Here is a 19,108-nt window from a genome sequence, read left to right as displayed (position 1 = left end):
GTCAGTTGAAGAGGAATAATATCAGTACTTTGTTTAAAACTGTGTGTAAAAAGCTGTCTCTTTATCATTAACAATAAGTTGTAAAACGTGAATGGGGAGTGACAGTCTTCAAGTTTGTGAGAAGATCGCGCCCTGGTGGAATAAAGGCACGAACAGCTTACAGCACCTAGAATTACCAGGAAGTATTTAGAGTAAAACGGTGTGTAAAAGCTGCCTTTATGAATGAGAGAAAAAAAAATATATATATATAAAATAGTAAAATGGAAGGGGAGTGATAGATTTAAATTAATCGTGAAGTGGAGCGCCCCCTGTATAAAGTAAAAGTGAGAAAAGCTTACATCACCTGGTATTCCCCGGAGGTCTCCCATCAAAGTACTAACCAGACCCTACCCTGTTTGGCTTCCGAGATCGGATGAGATCGGGCGTGTTCAGGGAGGTATGGCCATAAGCGAGAGACGTGACCAAAAACAGCCCTTTTGCATTACACGCGTCTATACATGCCAGTTAGTCCCATTGGATCCTACTCCTGTTTTTTTTTTTTTTTATCTGACTCACACTGCAGCACCACCATCCAATCGGCAGCGCCGGACCCACACCAAACATTCACCAAACTACTCAGCCGGCAGCCTACCACAATTATTCCATTCTTTCCGCATCCGCACACTTCCTTCTTTTTAACTCCTTTTCACTACCGCACAGGTTAATCGCCGCACGTCCCCCGCCGGCAAACATTACTCCTTTGCCTACTGCATGCAGGCTTCTCTTAACGACCCTCTGTTATCAACTCCGCTAACAGCCACAAAATCTCCGCCGCACGAAGCCCACTGGTAGCTGCTGAATCACATGCTTCCCCAAAACGTCACGCTGTCAGAACACTGGGAGCTACACACACCAACAAGTCCATAATGCAGGCTGCAGCCAGAACAATTTTCTACATTCAAACATCGACGGCCTCTTCTCTCTAAAAATTCACCAGACCGCTTCTACCACCAGCAAAGAAGTTTCCATCCCTAATTCCTCTGTGATTCCCACTAACCTAAACATTAAGCTGGCATTGAAGGGTGTGAATTACCCCGGCCAATCTGTTCTTTTAAATACAGCTTTTAGCAAGTTTTGAAAGGTGAAGAGCAGAACTTGCTATGCCAATAATATCGAGTCTTCTGTGGCGAAGTGGTTTTTGCATAGAAAACAAAGCGGTCAGTTGAAGAGGAATAATATCAGTACTTTGTTTAAAACTGTGTGTAAAAAGCTGTCTCTTTATCATTAACAATAAGTTGTAAAACGTGAATGGGGAGTGACAGTCTTCAAGTTTATGAGAAGATCGCGCCCTGGTGGAATAAAGGCACGAACAGCTTACAGCACCTAGAATTACCAGGAAGTATTTAGAGTGACTGTGATGGGCTGGCCCCCCATCCTGGGTTGTTCCCTGCCTCGTGCCCATTGATTCCGGAATAGGCTCCGGACCCCCCGCGACCCAATAGGATAAGCGGTTTGGAAAATGGATGGATGGATGGATATTTAGAGTAAAACGGTGTGTAAAAGCTGCCTTTATGAAAGAGAGAAAAATATATATATATATAAAATAGTAAAATGGAAGGGGAGTGATAGATTTAAATTAATCGTGAAGTGGAGCGCCCCCTGTATAAAGTAAAAGTGAGAAAAGCTTACATCACCTGGTATTCCCAGGAGGTCTGCCATCAAAGTACTAACCAGACCCTACCCTGCTTGGCTTCCGAGATCGGATGAGATCGGGCGTGTTCAGGGAGGTATGGCCATAAGCGAGAGACGTGACCAAAAACAGCCCTTTTGCATTACACGCGTCTATACATGCCAGTTAGTCCCATTGGATCCTACTCCTGGTTTTTTTTTTTTTATCTGACTCACACTGCAGCACCACCATCCAATCGGCAGCGCCGGACCCACACCAAACATTTACCAAACTACTCAGCCGGCAGCCTACCACAATTATTCCATTCTTTCCGCATCCGCACACTTCCTTCTTTTTAACTCCTTTTCACTACCGCACAGGTTAATCGCCGCACGTCCCCCGCCGGCAAACATTACTCCTTTGCCTACTGCATGCAGGCTTCTCTTAACGACCCTCTGTTATCAACTCCGCTAACAGCCACAAAATCTCCGCCGCACGAAGCCCACTGGTAGCTGAGGAATCACATGCTTCCCCAAAACGTCGCGCTGTCAGAACACTGGGAGCTACACACACCAACAAGTCCATACTGCAGGCTGCAGCCAGAACAATTTTCTACATTCAAACATCGACGGCCTCTTCTCTCTAAAAATTCACCAGACCGCTTCTACCACCAGCAAAGAAGTTTCCATCCCTAATTCCTCTGTGATTCCCACTAACCTAAACATTAAGCTGGCATTGAAGGGTGTGAATTACCCCGGCCAATCTGTTCTTTTAAATACAGCTTTTAGCAAGTTTTGAAAGGAGGAGAAGAGCAGACCTTGCTATGCCAATAATATCGAGTCTTCTGTGGCGAAGTGGTTTTTGCATAGAAAACAAAGCGGTCAGTTGAAGAGGAATAATATCAGTACTTTGTTTAAAACTGTGTGTAAAAAGCTGTCTCTTTATCATTAACAATAAGTTGTAAAACGTGAATGGGGAGTGACAGTCTTCAAGTTTGTGAGAAGATCGCGCCCTGGTGGAATAAAGGCACGAAGAGCTTACAGCACCTAGAATTACCAGGAAGTATTTAGAGTAAAACGGTTTCTAAAAGCTGCCTTTATGAATGAGAGAAAAATATATATATATATAAAATAGTAAAATGGAAGGGGAGTGATAGATTTAAATTAATCGTGAAGTGGAGCGCCCCCTGTATAAAGTAAAAGTGAGAAAAGCTTACAGCACCTGGTATTCCCAGGATGTGTCCCATCCAAGTACTAACCAGACCCTACCCTGCTTGGCTTCTGAGATCGGATGAGATCGGGTGTGTTCAGGGTGGTATGGCCATAAGCGAGAGACGCGACCAAAAACAGCCCTTTTGCATTACACGCGTCTATACATGCCAGTTAGTCCCATTGGATCCTACTCCTGGTTTTTTTTTTTTTTTTATCTGACTCACACTGCAGCACCACCATCCAATCGGCAGCGCCGGACCCACACCAAACATTCACCAAACTACTCAGCCGGCAGCCTACCACAATTATTCCATTCTTTCCGCATCTGCACACTTCCTTCTTTTTAACTCCTTTTCACTACCGCACAGGTTAATCGCCGCACGTCCCCCGCCAGCAAACATTACTCCTTTGCCTACTGCATGCAGGCTTCTCTTAACGACCCTCTGTTATCAACTCCGCTAACAGCCACAAAATCTCCGCCGCACAAAGCCCACTGGTAGCTGCTGAATCACATGATTCCCCAAAACGTCGCGCTGTCAGAACACTGGGAGCTACACACACCAACAAGTCCATACTGCAGGCTGCAGCCAGAACTATTTTCTACATTCAAACATCGACGGCCTCTTCTCTCTAAAAATTCACCAGACCGCTTCTACCACCAGCAAAGAAGTTTCCATCCCTAATTCCTCTGTGATTCCCACTAACCTAAACATTAAGCTGGCATTGAAGGGTGTGAATTACCCCGGCCAATCTGTTCTTTTAAATACAGCTTTTAGCAAGTTTTGAAAGGAGAAGAGCAGAACTTGCTATGCCAATAATATCGAGTCTTCTGTGGCGAAGTGGTTTTTGCATAGAAAACAAAGCGGTCAGTTGAAGAGGAATAATATCAGTACTTTGTTTAAAACTGTGTGTAAAAAGCTGTCTCTTTATCATTAACAATAAGTTGTAAAACGTGAATGGGGAGTGACAGTCTTCAAGTTTGTGAGAAGATCGCGCCCTGGTGGAATAAAGGCACGAACAGCTTACAGCACCTAGAATTACCAGGAAGTATTTAGAGTAAAACGGTTTCTAAAAGCTGCCTTTATGAATGAGAGAAAAATATATATATATATATAAAATAGTAAAATGGAAGGGGAGTGATAGATTTAAATTAATCGTGAAGTGGAGCGCCCCCTGTATAAAGTAAAAGTGAGAAAAGCTTACAGCACCTGGTATTCCCAGGTGGTCTCCCAACCAAGTACTAACCAGACCCTACCCTGCTTAGCTTCTGAGATCAGACGAGATCGGGCGTGTTCAGGGTGGTATGGTCATAAGCGAGAGACGCTACCAAAAACAGTCCTTTTGCATTACACGCGTCTATACATGCCAGTTAGTCCCATTGGATCCTACTCCTGGTTTTTCTTTTTTTTTTTATCTGACTCACACTGCAGCACCACCATCCAATCGGCAGCGCCGGACCCACACCAAACATTCACCAAACTACTCAGCCGGCAGCCTACCACAATTATTCCATTCTTTCCGCATCCGCACACTTCCTTCTTTTTAACTCCTTTTCACTACCGCACAGGTTAATCGCCGCACGTCCCACGCCGGCAAACATTACTCCTTTGCCTACTGCATGTAGGCTTCTCTTAACGACCCTCTGTTATCAACTCCGCGAACAGCCACAAAATCTCCGCCGCACGAAGCCCACTGGTAGCTGCTGAATCACATGCTTCCCCAAAACGTCGCGCTGTCAGAACACTGGGAGCTACACACACCAACAAGTCCATACTGCAGGCTGCAGCCAGAACAATTTTCTACATTCAAACATCGACGGCCTCTTCTCTCTAAAAATTCACCAGACCGCTTCTACCACCAGCAAAGAAGTTTCCATCCCTAATTCCTCTGTGATTCCCACTAACCTAAACATTAAGCTGGCATTGAAGGGTGTGAATTACCCCGGCCAATCTGTTCTTTTAAATACAGCTTTTAGCAAGTTTTGAAAGGAGAAGAGCAGAACTTGCTATGCCAATAATATCGAGTCTTCTGTGGCGAAGTGGTTTTTGCATAGAAAACAAAGCGGTCAGTTGAAGAGGAATAATATCAGTACTTTGTTTAAAACTGTGTGTAAAAAGCTGTCTCTTTATCATTAACAATAAGTTGTAAAACGTGAATGGGGAGTGACAGTCTTCAAGTTTGTGAGAAGATCGCGCCCTGGTGGAATAAAGGCACGAACAGCTTACAGCACCTAGAATTACCAGGAAGTATTTAGAGTAAAACGGTTTCTAAAAGCTGCCTTTATGAATGAGAGAAAAAAAAAATATATATATATAAAATAGTAAAATGGAAGGGGAGTGATAGATTTAAATTAATCGTGAAGTGGAGCGCCCCCTGTATAAAGTAAAAGTGAGAAAGGCTTACAGCACCTGGTATTCCCAGGAGGTCTCCCATCCAAGTACTAACCAGACCCTACCCTGCTTAGTTTCCAAGATCAGACGAGATCGGGCGTGTTCAGGGTGGTATGGCCGTAAGCGAGAGATGCTACCAAAAACAGCCCTTTTGCATTACACGCGTCTATACATGCCAGTTAGTCCCATTGGATCCTACTCCTGGTTTTTTTTTTTTTTTTATCTGACTCACACTGCAGCCCCACCATCCAATCGGCAGCGCCGGACCCACACCAAACATTCACCAAACTACTCAGCCGGCAGCCTACCACAATTATTCCATTCTTTCCGCATCCGCACACTTCCTTCTTTTTAACTCCTTTTCACTACCGCACAGGTTTATCGCCGCATGTCCCCCGCCGGCAAACATTACTCCTTTGCCTACTGCATGCAGGCTTCTCTTAACGACCCTCTGTTATCAACTCCGCTAACAGCCACAAAATCTCCGCCGCACGAAGCCCACTGGTAGCTGCTGAATCACATGCTTCCCCAAAACGTCGCGCTGTCAGAACACTGGGAGCTACACACACCAACAAGTCCATACTGCAGGCTGCAGCCAGAACAATTTTCTACATTCAAACATCGACGGCCTCTTCTCTCTAAAAATTCACCAGACCGCTTCTACCACCAGCAAAGAAGTTTCCATCCCTAATTCCTCTGTGATTCCCACTAACCTAAACATTAAGCTGGCATTGAAGGGTGTGAATTACCCCGGCCAATCTGTTCTTTTAAATACAGCTTTTAGCAAGTTTTGAAAGGAGAAGAGCAGAACTTGCTATGCCAATAATATCGAGTCTTCTGTGGCGAAGTGGTTTTTGCATAGAAAACAAAGCGGTCAGTTGAAGAGGAATAATATCAGTACTTTGTTTAAAACTGTGTGTAAAAAGCTGTCTCTTTATCATTAACAATAAGTTGTAAAACGTGAATGGGGAGTGACAGTCTTCAAGTTTGTGAGAAGATCGCGCCCTGGTGGAATAAAGGCACGAACAGCTTACAGCACCTAGAATTACCAGGAAGTATTTAGAGTAAAACGGTTTCTAAAAGCTGCCTTTATGAATGAGAGAAAAATATATATATATATATATATAAAATAGTAAAATGGAAGGGGAGTGATAGATTTAAATTAATCGTGAAGTGGAGCGCCCCCTGTATAAAGTAAAAGTGAGAAAAGCTTACAGCACCTGGTATTCCCAGGTGGTCTTCCATTCAAGTACTAACCAGACCCTACCCTGCTTAGCTTCCGAGATCAGACGAGATCGGGCGTGTTCAGGGTGGTATGGCCGTAAGTGAGAGATGCTACCAAAAACAGCCCTTTTGCATTACACGCGTCTATACATGCCAGTTAGTCCCATTGGATCCTACTCCTGTTTTTTTTTTTTTTTTATCTGACTCACACTGCAGCACCACCATCCAATCGGCAGCGCCGGACCCACACCAAACATTCACCAAACTACTCAGCCAGCAGCCTACCACAATTATTCCATTCTTTCCGCATCCGCACACTTCCTTCTTTTTAACTCCTTTTCACTACCGCACAGGTTAATCGCCGCACGTCCCCCGCCGGCAAACATTACTCCTTTGCCTACTGCATGCAGGCTTCTCTTAACGACCCTCTGTTATCAACTCCGCTAACAGCCACAAAATCTCCGCCGCACGAAGCCCACTGGTAGCTGCTGAATCACATGCTTCCCCAAAACGTCACGCTGTCAGAACACTGGGAGCTACACACACCAACAAGTCCATACTGCAGGCTGCAGCCAGAACAATTTTCTACATTCAAACATCGACGGCCTCTTCTCTCTAAAAATTCACCAGACCGCTTCTACCACCAGCAAAGAAGTTTCCATCCCTAATTCCTCTGTGACTCCCACTAACCTAAACATTAAGCTGGCATTGAAGGGTGTGAATTACCCCGGCCAATCTGTTCTTTTAAATACAGCTTTTAGCAAGTTTTGAAAGGAGAAGAGCAGAACTTGCTATGCCAATAATATCGAGTCTTCTGTGGCGAAGTGGTTTTTGCATAGAAAACAAAGCGGTCAGTTGAAGAGGAATAATATCAGTACTTTGTTTAAAACTGTGTGTAAAAAGCTGTCTCTTTATCATTAACAATAAGTTGTAAAACGTGAATGGGGAGTGACAGTCTTCAAGTTTGTGAGAAGATCGCGCCCTGGTGGAATAAAGCCACGAACAGCTTACAGCACCTTGAATTACCAGGAAGTATTTTGAGTAAAACGGTGTGTAAAAGCTACCTTTATGAATGAGAGAAAAAAAAAATATATATATATATATAAAATAGTAAAATGGAAGGGGAGTGATAGATTTAAATTAATCGTGAAGTGGAGCGCCCCCCGTTTAAAGTAAAAGTGAGAAAAGCTTACAGCACCTGGTATTCCCAGGTGGTCTCCCATCCAAGTACTAACCAGACCCTACCCTGCTTAGCTTCCGAGATCAGACGAGATCAGGCTTGTTTAGGGTGGTATGGCCGTAAGCGAGAGATGCTACCAAAAACAGCCCTTTTGCATTACACGCCTCTATACATGCCAGTTGGTCCCATTGGATCCTACTAATGTTCTTTTTTTTTTTTTATCTGACTCACACTGTAGCCCCACCATCCAATCGGCAGCGCCGGACCCACACCAAACATTCACCAAACTACTCAGCCAGCAGCCTACCACAATTATTCCATTCTTTCCGCATCCGCACACTTCCTTCTTTTTAACTCCTTTTCACTACCGCACAGGTTAATCGCCGCACGTCCCCCGCCGGCAAACATTACTCCTTTGCCTACTGCATGCAGGCTTCTCTTAACGACCCTCTGTTATCAACTCCGCTAACAGCCACAAAATCTCCGCCGCACGAAACCCACTGGTAGCTGCTGAATCACATGCTTCCCCAAAACGTCACGCTGTCAGAACACTGGGAGCTACACACACCAACAAGTCTATACTGCAGGCTGCAGCCAGAACAATTTTCTACATTCAAACATCGACGGCCTCTTCTCTCTAAAAATTCACCAGACCGCTTCTACCACCAGCAAAGAAGTTTCCATCCCTAATTCCTCTGTGACTCCCACTAACCTAAACATTAAGCTGGCATTGAAGGGTGTGAATTACCCCGGCCAATCTGTTCTTTTAAATACAGCTTTTAGCAAGTTTTGAAAGGAGAAGAGCAGAACTTGCTATGCCAATAATATCGAGTCTTCTGTGGCGAAGTGGTTTTTGCATAGAAAACAAAGCGGTCAGTTGAAGAGGAATAATATCAGTACTTTGTTTAAAACTGTGTGTAAAAAGCTGTCTCTTTATCATTAACAATAAGTTGTAAAATGTGAATGGGGAGTGACAGTCTTCAAGTTTGTGAGAAGATCGCGCCCTGGTGGAATAAAGCCACGAACAGCTTACAGCACCTTGAATTACCAGGAAGTATTTTGAGTAAAACGGTGTGTAAAAGCTACCTTTATGAATGAGAGAAAAAAAAAAATATATATATATATATAAAATAGTAAAATGGAAGGGGAGTGATAGATTTAAATTAATCGTGAAGTGGAGCGCCCCCCGTTTAAAGTAAAAGTGAGAAAAGCTTACAGCACCTGGTATTCCCAGGTGGTCTCCCATCCAAGTACTAACCAGACCCTACGCTTCTTAGCTTCCGAGATCAGACGAGATCAGGCGTGTTTAGGGTGGTATGGCCGTAAGCGAGAGATGCTACCAAAAACAGCCCTTTTGCATTACACGCCTCTATACATGCCAGTTGGTCCCATTGGATCCTACTAATGTTCTTTTTTTTTTTTTATCTGACTCACACTGCAGCCCCACCATCCAATCGGCAGCGCCGGACCCACACCAAACATTCACCAAACTACTCAGCCAGCAGCCTACCACAATTATTCCATTCTTTCCGCATCCGCACACTTCCTTCTTTTTAACTCCTTTTCACTACCGCACAGGTTAATCGCCGCACGTCCCCCGCCGGCAAACATTACTCCTTTGCCTACTGCATGCAGGCTTCTCTTAACGACCCTCTGTTATCAACTCCGCTAACAGCCACAAAATCTCCACCGCACGGAACCCACTGGTAGCTGCTGAATCACATGCTTCCCCAAAACGTCACGCTGTCAGAACACTGGGAGCTACACACACCAACAAGTCTATACTGCAGGCTGCAGCCAGAACAATTTTCTACATTCAAACATCGACGGCCTCTTCTCTCTAAAAATTCACCAGACCGCTTCTACCACCAGCAAAGAAGTTTCCATCCCTAATTCCTCTGTGACTCCCACTAACCTAAACATTAAGCTGGCATTGAAGGGTGTGAATTACCCCGGCCAATCTGTTCTTTTAAATACAGCTTTTAGCAAGTTTTGAAAGGAGAAGAGCAGAACTTGCTATGCCAATAATATCGAGTCTTCTGTGGCGAAGTGGTTTTTGCATAGAAAACAAAGCGGTCAGTTGAAGAGGAATAATATCAGTACTTTGTTTAAAACTGTGTGTAAAAAGCTGTCTCTTTATCATTAACAATAAGTTGTAAAACGTGAATGGGGAGTGACAGTCTTCAAGTTTGTGAGAAGATCGCGCCCTGGTGGAATAAAGGCACGAACAGCTTACAGCACCTAGAATTACCAGGAAGTATTTAGAGTAAAACGGTGTGTAAAAGCTACCTTTATGAATGAGAGAAAAATATATATATATATAAAATAGTAAAATGGAAGGGGAGTGATAGATTTAAATTAATCGTGAAGTGGAGCGCCCCCTGTATAAAGTAAAAGTGAGAAAAGCTTACAGCACCTGGTATTCCCAGGAGGTCTCCCATCCAAGTACTACCCAGACCCTACCCTGCTTGGCTTCTGAGATCAGACAAGATCGGGCGTGTTCAGGGTGGTATGGCCGTAAGCGAGAGATGCTACTAAAAACAGCCCTTTTGCATTACACGCCTCTATACATGCCAGTTGGTCCCATTGGATCCTACTAATGTTCTTTCTTTTTTTTTTATCTGACTCACACTGCAGCCCCACCATCCAATCGGCAGCGCCGGACCCACACCAAACATTCACCAAACTACTCAGCCGGCAGCCTACCACAATTATTCCATTCTTTCCGCATCCGCACACTTCCTTCTTTTTAACTCCTTTTCACTACCGCACAGGTTAATCGCCGCACGTCCCCCGCCGGCAAACATTACTCCTTTGCCTACTGCATGCAGGCTTCTCTTAACGACCCTCTGTTATCAACTCCGCTAACAGCCACAAAATCTCCGCCGCACGAAGCCCACTGGTAGCTGCTGAATCACATGCTTCCCCAAAACGTCGCGCTGTCAGAACACTGGGAGCTACACACACCAACAAGTCCATACTGCAGGCTGCAGCCAGAACAATTTTCTACATTCAAACATCGACGGCCTCTTCTCTCTAAAAATTCACCAGACCGCTTCTACCACCAGCAAAGAAGTTTCCATCCCTAATTCCTCTGTGATTCCCACTAACCTAAACATTAAGCTGGCATTGAAGGGTGTGAATTACCCCGGCCAACCTGTTCTTTTAAATACAGCTTTTAGCAAGTTTTGAAAGGAGAAGAGCAGAACTTGCTATGCCAATAATATCGAGTCTTCTGTGGCGAAGTGGTTTTTGCATAGAAAACAAAGCGGTCAGTTGAAGAGGAATAATATCAGTACTTTGTTTAAAACTGTGTGTAAAAAGCTGTCTCTTTATCATTAACAATAAGTTGTAAAATGTGAATGGGGAGTGACAGTCTTCAAGTTTGTGAGAAGATCGCGCCCTGGTGGAATAAAGGCACGAACAGCTTACAGCACCTAGAATTACCAGGAAGTATTTAGAGTAAAACGGTTTCTAAAAGCTGCCTTTATGAATGAGAGAAAAAAAATATATATATATAAAATAGTAAAATGGAAGGGGAGTGATAGATTTAAATTAATCGTGAAGTGGAGCGCCCACTGTATAAAGTAAAAGTGAGAAAAGCTTACAGCACCTGGTATTCCCAGGTGGTCTCCCATCCAAGTACTAACCAGACCCTACCCTGCTTAGCTTCCGAGATCAGACGAGATCGGGCGTGTTCAGGGTGGTATGGCCGTAAGTGAGAGATGCTACCAAAAACAGCCCTTTTGCATTACACGCGTCTATACATGCCAGTTAGTCCCATTGGATCCTACTCCTGTTTTTTTTTTTTTTTTATCTGACTCACACTGCAGCACCACCATCCAATCGGCAGCGCCGGACCCACACCAAACATTCACCAAACTACTCAGCCAGCAGCCTACCACAATTATTCCATTCTTTCCGCATCCGCACACTTCCTTCTTTTTAACTCCTTTTCACTACCGCACAGGTTAATCGCCGCACGTCCCCCGCCGGCAAACATTACTCCTTTGCCTACTGCATGCAGGCTTCTCTTAACGACCCTCTGTTATCAACTCCGCTAACAGCCACAAAATCTCCGCCGCACGAAGCCCACTGGTAGCTGCTGAATCACATGCTTCCCCAAAACGTCACGCTGTCAGAACACTGGGAGCTACACACACCAACAAGTCCATACTGCAGGCTGCAGCCAGAACAATTTTCTACATTCAAACATCGACGGCCTCTTCTCTCTAAAAATTCACCAGACCGCTTCTACCACCAGCAAAGAAGTTTCCATCCCTAATTCCTCTGTGACTCCCACTAACCTAAACATTAAGCTGGCATTGAAGGGTGTGAATTACCCCGGCCAATCTGTTCTTTTAAATACAGCTTTTAGCAAGTTTTGAAAGGAGAAGAGCAGAACTTGCTATGCCAATAATATCGAGTCTTCTGTGGCGAAGTGGTTTTTGCATAGAAAACAAAGCGGTCAGTTGAAGAGGAATAATATCAGTACTTTGTTTAAAACTGTGTGTAAAAAGCTGTCTCTTTATCATTAACAATAAGTTGTAAAACGTGAATGGGGAGTGACAGTCTTCAAGTTTGTGAGAAGATCGCGCCCTGGTGGAATAAAGCCACGAACAGCTTACAGCACCTTGAATTACCAGGAAGTATTTAGAGTAAAACGGTGTGTAAAAGCTACCTTTATGAATGAGAGAAAAAAAAAAATATATATATATATAAAATAGTAAAATGGAAGGGGAGTGATAGATTTAAATTAATCGTGAATTGGAGCGCCCCCCGTTTAAAGTAAAAGTGAGAAAAGCTTACAGCACCTGGTATTCCCAGGTGGTCTCCCATCCAAGTACTAACCAGACCCTACCCTGCTTAGCTTCCGAGATCAGACGAGATCAGGCGTGTTCAGGGTGGTATGGCCGTAAGCGAGAGATGCTATCAAAAACAGCCCTTTTGCATTACACGCCTCTATACATGCCAGTTGGTCCCATTGGATCCTACTAATGTTGTTTTTTTTTTTTTATCTGACTCACACTGCAGCCCCACCATCCAATCGGCAGCGCCGGACCCACACCAAACATTCACCAAACTACTCAGCCAGCAGCCTACCACAATTATTCCATTCTTTCCGCATCCGCACACTTCCTTCTTTTTAACTCCTTTTCACTACCGCACAGGTTAATCGCCGCACGTCCCCCGCCGGCAAACATTACTCCTTTGCCTACTGCATGCAGGCTTCTCTTAACGACCCTCTGTTATCAACTCCGCTAACAGCCACAAAATCTCCGCCGCACGAAACCCACTGGTAGCTGCTGAATCACATGCTTCCCCAAAACGTCACGCTGTCAGAACACTGGGAGCTACACACACCAACAAGTCTATACTGCAGGCTGCAGCCAGAACAATTTTCTACATTCAAACATCGACGGCCTCTTCTCTCTAAAAATTCACCAGACCGCTTCTACCACCAGCAAAGAAGTTTCCATCCCTAATTCCTCTGTGACTCCCACTAACCTAAACATTAAGCTGGCATTGAAGGGTGTGAATTACCCCGGCCAATCTGTTCTTTTAAATACAGCTTTTAGCAAGTTTTGAAAGGAGAAGAGCAGAACTTGCTATGCCAATAAAATCGAGTCTTCTGTGGCGAAGTGGTTTTTGCATAGAAAACAAAGCGGTCAGTTGAAGAGGAATAATATCAGTACTTTGTTTAAAACTGTGTGTAAAAAGCTGTCTCTTTATCATTAACAATAAGTTGTAAAACGTGAATGGGGAGTGACAGTCTTCAAGTTTGTGAGAAGATCGCGCCCTGGTGGAATAAAGGCACGAACAGCTTACAGCACCTAGAATTACCAGGAAGTATTTAGAGTAAAACGGTTTCTAAAAGCTGCCTTTATGAATGAGAGAAAAAAAAAAAAATATATATATATATATAAAATAGTAAAATGGAAGGGGAGTGATAGATTTAAATTAATCGTGAAGTGGAGCGCCCCCTGTATAAAGTAAAAGTGAGAAAAGTTTACAGCACCAGGTATTCCCAGATGGTCTCCCATCCAAGTACTAACCAGACCCTACCCTGCTTAGCTTCCGAGATCAGACGAGATCGGGCGTGTTCAGGGTGGTATGGCCGTAAGCGAGAGATGCTACCAAAAACAGCCCTTTTGCATTACACGCGTCTATACATGCCAGTTAGTCCCATTGGATCCTACTCCTGGTTTTTTTTTTTTTTTTTATCTGACTCACACTGCAGCCCCACCATCCAATCGGCAGCGCCGGACCCACACCAAACATTCACCAAACTACTCAGCCGGCAGCCTACCACAATTATTCCATTCTTTCCGCATCCGCACACTTCCTTCTTTTTAACTCCTTTTCACTACCGCACAGGTTAATCGCCGCACGTCCCCCGCCGGCAAACATTACTCCTTTGCCTACTGCATGCAGGCTTCTCTTAACGACCCTCTGTTATCAACTCCGCTAACAGCCACAAAATCTCCGCCGCACGAAGCCCACTGGTAGCTGCTGAATCACATGCTTCCCCAAAACGTCGCGCTGTCAGAACACTGGGAGCTACACACACCAACAAGTCCATACTGCAGGCTGCAGCCAGAACAATTTTCTACATTCAAACATCGACGGCCTCTTCTCTCTAAAAATTCACCAGACCGCTTCTACCACCAGCAAAGAAGTTTCCATCCCTAATTCCTCTGTGATTCCCACTAACCTAAACATTAAGCTGGCATTGAAGGGTGTGAATTACCCGGCCAATCTGTTCTTTTAAATACAGCTTTTAGCAAGTTTTGAAAGGAGAAGAGCAGAGCTTGCTATGCCAATAATATCGAGTCTTCTGTGGCGAAGTGGTTTTTGCATAGAAAACAAAGCGGTCAGTTGAAGAGGAATAATATCAGTACTTTGTTTAAAACTGTGTGTAAAAAGCTGTCTCTTTATCATTAACAATAAGTTGTAAAACGTGAATGGGGAGTGACAGTCTTCAAGTTTGTGAGAAGATCGCGCCCTGGTGGAATAAAGGCACGAACAGCTTACAGCACCTAGAATTACCAGGAAGTATTTAGAGTAAAACGGTTTCTAAAAGCTGCCTTTATGAATGAGAGAAAAAAAAATATATATATATAAAATAGTAAAATGGAAGGGGAGTGATAGATTTAAATTAATCGTGAAGTGGAGCGCCCCCTGTATAAAGTAAAAGTGAGAAAAGCTTACAGCACCTGGTATTCCCAGGTGGTCTTCCATCCAAGTACTAACCAGACCCTAGCCTGCTTAGCTTCCGAGATCAGACCAGATCGGGCGCGTTCAGGGTGGTATGGCCGTAAGCGAGTGATGCTACCAAAAATATTCCTTTTGCATTACACGCGTCTATACATGCCAGTTAGTCCCATTGGATCCTACTCCTGTTTTTTTTTTTTTTTTTATCTGACTCACACTGCAGCACCACCATCCAATCGGCAGTGCCGGAACCACACCAAACATTCACCAAACTACTCAGCCGGCAGCCTACCACAATTATTCCATTCTTTCCGCATCCGCACACTTCCTTCTCTTTAACTCCTTTTCACTACCGCACAGGTTAATCGCCGCACGTCCCCCGCCGGCAAACATTACTCCTTTGCCTACCCCATGCAGGCTTCTCTTAACGACCCTCTGTAATCAACTCCGCTAACAGCCACAAAATCTCTGCCGCACGAAGCCCACTGGTAGCTGCTGAATCACATGCTTCCCCAAAACGTCGTGCTGTCAGAACACTGGGAGCTACACACACCAACAAGTCCATACTGCAGGCTGCAGCCAGAACAATTTTCTACATTCAAACATCGACGGCCTCTTCTCTCTAAAAATTCACCAGACCACTTCTACCACCAGCAAAGAAGTTTCCATCCCTAATTCCTCTGTGATTCCCACTAACCTAAACATTAAGCTGGCATTGAAGGGTGTGAATTACCCCGGCCAATCTGTTCTTTTAAATACAGCTTTTAGTAAGTTTTGAAAGGAGAAGAGCAGAACTTGCTATGCCAATAATATCGAGTCTTCTGTGGCGAAGTGGTTTTGGCATAGAAAACAAAGCGGTCAGTTGAAGAGGAATAATATCAGTACTTTGTTTAAAACTGTGTGTAAAAAGCTGTCTCTTTATCATTAACAATAAGTTGTAAAACGTGAATGGGGAGTGACAGTCTTCAAGTTTGTGAGAAGATCGCGCCCTGGTGGAATAAAGGCACGAACAGCTTACAGCACCTAGAATTACCAGGAAGTATTTAGAGTAAAACGGTTTCTATAAGCTGGCTTTATGAAAGAGAGAAAAAAAAAATATATATAAAATAGTAAAATGGAAGGGGAGTGCTAGATTTAAATTAATCGTGAAGTGGAGCGCCCCCTGTATAAAGTAAAAGTGAGAAAAGCTTACAGCACCTGGTATTCCCAGGAGGTCTCCCATCCAAGTACTAATCAGACCCTACGCTGATTGGCTTCCGAGATCAGATGAGATCAGGCGTGTTCAGGCGGGCATGGCCATAAGCGAGAGATGCTACCAAAAACAGCCCTTTTGCATTACACGCCTCTATACATGCCAGTTGGTCCCATTGGATCCTACTAATGTTTTTTTTTTTTTTTTATCTGACTCACACTGCAGCCCCACCATCCAATCGGCAGCGCCGGACCCACACCAAACATTCACCAAACTACTCAGCCAGCAGCCTACCACAATTATTCCATTCTTTCCGCATCCGCACACTTCCTTCTTTTTAACTCCTTTTCACTACCGCACAGGTTAATCGCCGCACGTCCCCCGCCGGCAAACATTACTCCTTTGCCTACTGCATGCAGGCTTCTCTTAACGACCCTCTGTTATCAACTCCGCTAACAGCCACAAAATCTCCGCCGCACGAAGCCCACTGGTAGCTGCTGAATCACATGCTTCCCCAAAACGTCGCGCTGTCAGAACACTGGGAGCTACACACACCAACAAGTCCATACTGCAGGCTACAGCCAGAACAATTTTCTACATTCAAACATCGACGGCCTCTTCTCTCTAAAAATTCACCAGACCGCTTCTACCACCAGCAAAGAAGTTTCCATCCCTAATTCCTCTGTGATTCCCACTAACCTAAACATTAAGCTGGCATTGAAGGGTGTGAATTACCCCGGCCAATCTGTTCTTTTAAATACAGCTTTTAGCAAGTTTTGAAAGGAGAAGAGCAGAACTTGCTATGCCAATAATATCGAGTCTTCTGTGGCGAAGTGGTTTTTGCATAGAAAACAAAGCGGTCAGTTGAAGAGGAATAATATCAGTACTTTGTTTAAAACTGTGTGTAAAAAGCTGTCTCTTTATCATTAACAATAAGTTGTAAAACGTGAATGGGGAGTGACAGTCTTCAAGTTTGTGAGAAGATCGCGCCCTGGTGGAATAAAGGCACGAACAGCTTACAGCACCTAGAATTACCAGGAAGTATTTAGAGTAAAACGGTGTGTAAAAGCTGCCTTTATGAATGAGAGAAAAAAGAAATATATAAAATAGTAAGGGGAGTGATAGATTTAAATTAATCGTGAGGTGGAGTGCCCCCTGTATAAAGTAAAAGTGAGAAAAGCTTACAGCACGTGGTATTCCCAGGCGGTCACCCATCCAAGTACTAACCAGACCCTACCCCACTTAGCTTCCGAGATCAGACGAGATCGGGCGTGTTCAGGGTGGTATGGCCATAAACGAGAGCTGCGAACAAAAACAGCCCTTTTGCATTACACGCCTCTATACATGCCAGTTAGTCCCATTGGATCCTACTCCTGTTTTTTTTTTTATCTGACTCACACTGCAGCCCCACCATCCAATTGGCAGCGCCGGACCCACACCAAACATTCACCAAACTACTCAGCCGGCAGCCTACCACAATTATTCCATTCTTTCCGCATCCGCACACTTCCTTCTCTTTAACTCCTTTTCACTACCGCACAGGTTAATCGCCGCACGTCCCCCGCCAGCAAACATTACTCCTTTGCCTACCGCATGCAGGCTTCTCTTAACGACCCTCTGTTATCAACTCCGCTAACAGCCACAAAATCTCCGCCGCACGAAGCCCACTGGTAGCTGTTGAATCACATGCTTCCCCAAAACGTCGCGCTGTCAGAAGACTGGGAGCTACACACGCCAACAAGTCCATACTGCAGGCTGCAGCCAGAACAATTTTCTACATTCAAACATCGACGGCCTCTTCTCTCTAAAAATTCACCAGAACGCTTCTACCACCAGCAAAGAAGTTTCCATCCCTAATTCCTCTGTGATTCCCACCAACCTAAACATTAATCTGGCATTGAAGGATGTGAATTACCCCGGCCAGCCTGCTCTTTTAAATACAGCTTTTAGCGAGTTTTGAAAGGAGGAGAAGAGCAGACCTTGCTATGCCAATAATATCGAGTCTTCTGTGGCGAAGTGGTTTTTGCATAGAAAACAAAGCGGTCAGTTGAAGAGGAATAATATCAGTACTTTGTTTAAAACTGTGTGTAAAAAGCTGTCTCTTTATCATTAACAATAAGTTGTAAAACGTGAATGGGGAGTGACAGTCTTCAAGTTTGTGAGAAGATCGCGTCCTGGTGGAATAAAGGCACGAACAGCTTACAGCACCTAGAATTGCCAGCAGTATTTAGAGTAAAACGGTTTCTAAAAGCTGCCTTTATGAAAGAGAGAAAAAAAAAATATATATATATAAAATAGTAAAATGGAAGGGGAGTGATAGATTTAAATTAATCGTGAAGTGGAGCGCCCCCTGTATAAAGTAAAAGTGAGAAAAGCTTACGGCACCTGGTATTCCCAGGTGGTCTTCCTTCCAAGTACTAACCAGACCTTACCCTGCTTAGCTTACCGAGATCGGACGAGATCGGGTGTGTTCAGGGTGGTACGGTCGTAAGCGAGAGACACTACCAAAAACAGCCCTTTTGCATTACACGCGTCTATACATGCCAGTTAGTCCCATTGGATCCTACACCTGTTTTTTTTTTTTTATCTGACTCACACTGCAGCCCCACCATCCAATCGGCAGCGCCGGACCCACACCAAACATTCACCAAACTACTCAGCCGGCAGCCTACCACAATTATTCCATTCTTTCCGCATCCGCACACTTCCTTCTTTTTAACTCCTTTTCACTACCGCACAGATTAATCGCCGCACGTCCCCCGCCGGCAAACATTACTCCTTTGCCTACTGCATGTAGGCTTCTCTTAACGACCCTCTGTTATCAACTCCGCTAACAGCCACAAAATCTCCGCCGCACGAAGCCCACTGGTAGCTGCTGAATCACATGCTTCCCCAAAACGTCGCGCTGTCAGAACACTGGGAGCTACACACACCAACAAGTCCATACTGCAGGCTGCAGCCAGAACAATTTTCTACATTCAAACATCGACGGCCTCTTCTCTCTAAAAATTCACCAGACCGCTTCTACCACCATCAAAGAAGTTTCCA

At 44.5% G+C, this 19,108-nt stretch overlaps 14 non-coding genes and 2 pseudogenes across 14 annotated transcripts; all 16 read right to left on the bottom strand.

Moving 5' to 3' along the window:
* Positions 1-331: 331 nt before the first annotated feature.
* LOC125737105 (5S ribosomal RNA) lies at positions 332-450 on the bottom strand. Its single transcript, XR_007396372.1, has one exon. It is a non-coding gene; the product is annotated as a 5S ribosomal RNA (ribosomal RNA).
* A 1,211-nt stretch (positions 451-1,661) lies between these two features.
* LOC125736843 (5S ribosomal RNA) lies at positions 1,662-1,780 on the bottom strand. The gene has a single exon (XR_007396111.1). It is a non-coding gene; the product is annotated as a 5S ribosomal RNA (ribosomal RNA).
* Positions 1,781-2,857: 1,077 nt separating this feature from the next.
* Positions 2,858-2,976, bottom strand: LOC125729292 (5S ribosomal RNA). The gene has a single exon (XR_007389744.1). It is a non-coding gene; the product is annotated as a 5S ribosomal RNA (ribosomal RNA).
* A 1,079-nt stretch (positions 2,977-4,055) lies between these two features.
* LOC125736619 (5S ribosomal RNA) lies at positions 4,056-4,174 on the bottom strand. Its single transcript, XR_007395894.1, has one exon. It is a non-coding gene; the product is annotated as a 5S ribosomal RNA (ribosomal RNA).
* A 1,081-nt stretch (positions 4,175-5,255) lies between these two features.
* On the bottom strand, positions 5,256-5,374 carry LOC125735095 (5S ribosomal RNA). Its single transcript, XR_007394394.1, has one exon. It is a non-coding gene; the product is annotated as a 5S ribosomal RNA (ribosomal RNA).
* A 1,083-nt stretch (positions 5,375-6,457) lies between these two features.
* On the bottom strand, positions 6,458-6,576 carry LOC125735294 (5S ribosomal RNA). The gene has a single exon (XR_007394591.1). It is a non-coding gene; the product is annotated as a 5S ribosomal RNA (ribosomal RNA).
* Positions 6,577-7,659: 1,083 nt separating this feature from the next.
* On the bottom strand, positions 7,660-7,778 carry LOC125736437 (5S ribosomal RNA). Its single transcript, XR_007395715.1, has one exon. It is a non-coding gene; the product is annotated as a 5S ribosomal RNA (ribosomal RNA).
* Positions 7,779-8,862: 1,084 nt separating this feature from the next.
* LOC125736841 (5S ribosomal RNA) lies at positions 8,863-8,981 on the bottom strand. Its single transcript, XR_007396109.1, has one exon. It is a non-coding gene; the product is annotated as a 5S ribosomal RNA (ribosomal RNA).
* Positions 8,982-10,057: 1,076 nt separating this feature from the next.
* LOC125736152 (5S ribosomal RNA) lies at positions 10,058-10,176 on the bottom strand. The gene has a single exon (XR_007395434.1). It is a non-coding gene; the product is annotated as a 5S ribosomal RNA (ribosomal RNA).
* A 1,078-nt stretch (positions 10,177-11,254) lies between these two features.
* On the bottom strand, positions 11,255-11,373 carry LOC125733316 (5S ribosomal RNA). Its single transcript, XR_007392664.1, has one exon. It is a non-coding gene; the product is annotated as a 5S ribosomal RNA (ribosomal RNA).
* Positions 11,374-12,455: 1,082 nt separating this feature from the next.
* On the bottom strand, positions 12,456-12,574 carry LOC125733179 (5S ribosomal RNA). Its single transcript, XR_007392534.1, has one exon. It is a non-coding gene; the product is annotated as a 5S ribosomal RNA (ribosomal RNA).
* A 1,086-nt stretch (positions 12,575-13,660) lies between these two features.
* On the bottom strand, positions 13,661-13,779 carry LOC125733900 (5S ribosomal RNA). Its single transcript, XR_007393232.1, has one exon. It is a non-coding gene; the product is annotated as a 5S ribosomal RNA (ribosomal RNA).
* Positions 13,780-14,858: 1,079 nt separating this feature from the next.
* LOC125736820 (5S ribosomal RNA) lies at positions 14,859-14,977 on the bottom strand. The gene has a single exon (XR_007396088.1). It is a non-coding gene; the product is annotated as a 5S ribosomal RNA (ribosomal RNA).
* Positions 14,978-16,053: 1,076 nt separating this feature from the next.
* LOC125731860 (5S ribosomal RNA) lies at positions 16,054-16,172 on the bottom strand (annotated as a pseudogene).
* A 1,066-nt stretch (positions 16,173-17,238) lies between these two features.
* On the bottom strand, positions 17,239-17,357 carry LOC125737030 (5S ribosomal RNA). The gene has a single exon (XR_007396297.1). It is a non-coding gene; the product is annotated as a 5S ribosomal RNA (ribosomal RNA).
* A 1,076-nt stretch (positions 17,358-18,433) lies between these two features.
* LOC125731678 (5S ribosomal RNA) lies at positions 18,434-18,553 on the bottom strand (annotated as a pseudogene).
* Positions 18,554-19,108: the final 555 nt, after the last annotated feature.

This window comes from Brienomyrus brachyistius, chromosome 2 (genome assembly GCF_023856365.1).
Source record: "Brienomyrus brachyistius isolate T26 chromosome 2, BBRACH_0.4, whole genome shotgun sequence".
NCBI lineage: Eukaryota > Metazoa > Chordata > Actinopteri > Osteoglossiformes > Mormyridae > Brienomyrus > Brienomyrus brachyistius.
The sequence above is the reverse complement of the archived record's forward strand: the minus strand, read 5'-3'. Positions and strand labels throughout refer to the sequence as shown.